Source organism: Lycium ferocissimum, chromosome 10 (genome assembly GCF_029784015.1).
Source record: "Lycium ferocissimum isolate CSIRO_LF1 chromosome 10, AGI_CSIRO_Lferr_CH_V1, whole genome shotgun sequence".
NCBI lineage: Eukaryota > Viridiplantae > Streptophyta > Magnoliopsida > Solanales > Solanaceae > Lycium > Lycium ferocissimum.
Window position 1 is genome coordinate 64636125 of NC_081351.1, and position 2219 is coordinate 64638343.

Sequence of the window (2219 nt, forward strand, 5' to 3'; positions counted from 1 at the left end):
CATATCATATCAAAGTGTACATGGTACGCATACCCACAACCGTCCATGTACATGTATACCACTCACACCGAGGAGCACGACGAACAACGGAGCGGCCCGATAACGTATCACGGCCGGGCTCGATTGAAGAAGATTTATATCCACGAAAGGAGTAGTGAGAAACTAAATGCAATATAAAATGTACAACATATACGAGAGATCGGACGGAATAATCAAACGACATATCATGGAAAAGGGTCGGACGAGGCATAGCACGTACCTTTTAACGGCGCGGAGGATTCTTATCAAAATAGAACTTTAGGGGTCATTTGTGTATATCAAAATATAAAACATATACGAAACTCGATAGCATAACTCAGCCAGCGGACATAACGAACATTTGACAATAATCAAAACATAAGTCTTTCGGATATCGAGTGGTTCGTGTCAAATAGTCTTTACGAAGGCGATTTCAAATCCCAACGTAGGTCATAAGACTCAATAAAATAATTATAGTTATTCTTTAGAACTTAGAAAGGTAGTTAAAAGTTTTCCTTAGTTTCCATTCAAAGGTAGTTTAAATAGGATATTAGGAAAAATTCGGACAAAGTGAGCCCACCTCGACCAAATGAAGTGGCGTATGTAAATTACGTATGTTAAACTTCATAACGTCATCTATGGGGATTTTAAGGTAATCGGATTTCATTTGCACAAGTTACGAGGGTTAGACAACTTTTATAACTATTCACACAATATTCAATTCAATTCTGCGAATGAAAAAGGGGCGTTTTTGGACGTGGATTCCGAGGTAGAGTTGTCCCCGAGGTCCAAATTCAAACCTAGTACGTCTAAGACATGCCAAGAGAAGGAATGGGAGAGCTTTACATACCTTGTTTGCCTTTTGCGCTTGCCAAAATTCAAATCCCGTTTCGTCCAAAACCCACAAATGGTCACATTTACCAATTTGCTATTCATAAGGCTTAAAGTTTCAATCTTAATCAATACTTGTCTATAAAAATTTGGGCAGCATCTCCCCCTATATATACATCATCCCCGAGATTCAAACTCGGCCAAAACAACAACAACCGTACCAACGACAATATATATAACATTAACAATCGACTAGAACGCATTCTAGCTCAAATAGTCTTATTTTCCAAATAATGCAACAACTCCAAATCCAACTTTGCACTTATAGATCAATATCGATATTTTCATATTCACATACTAATTTAGGATCATTCAAACATAAACCAAGGCATTCCAACTATATGTTCAATGTTCAATAATTCCAAGAATTTCCATACTCGATCCAAAATTCCTTATATATATAACAAAACCATCTCAACACATTTCGTACATACTAATTCATCACCAACAACAACAATCACACCCCAAACAACTTCATTATCTTAATATCATAAAATCATATTAATATGACATAATTCTCTACATTTCATTTTCATGCCAACTTACCCCATATATGCTTCATTTACATTGTAATGATCACAACAACACAACTAACATGTTACACAAAATAAATCCATCACCATTCCATCCACATATAGGCCACGGCAACATACAAATTTTCAACTTCATCCCACTTTCATTCAACTTTCATTTCCAATACAATTTCCATAATAACCACTGACTAGAATACAACATAAATCCAACCCACTTCATCTATGCATTGGCACATACAAACGGCCACATGTACACACACACAAATACCATGCACTTCCATAATTCCATGAATTCTATTCATTTCTACGTACTACAACCTCAACAAAGCCTTTATAACCTATAAAAAGGATTGAATCATACCTTTTTCTCTCAACTTCTTCACTTGGCTCAAGTGTGAAAACGACGAACGAACGACCTATCCTCCGAAACAATTATACCACGTTGGAGAGGACCCTTGAATTAGTAGGAATACAACAAGAAAATAATTTTTGGGGACAAAATTTGAAGAGACAAAAATTGGAGACCATGGCTTCGAATGGCCATGGTTGTTGTTCTCCTTCTTTCTTTCTTTCTTCTTTCTCTCAAGTTCTTGAATTTTCTATGGTCACATGACAAATATATTTGTCAAGCTCCCCCCCCCTAAGTGGGGTCCACTATGGCCGGCCACCTTGGGTGGCTTTCTTTTCTTTTTCCTTTTTTTTTGTTTTGTTTCCAATCATTTAATCCACACTTTTGGAAATTTTCATGAAACTAATTTTTTTTGAAATTCCAATTTT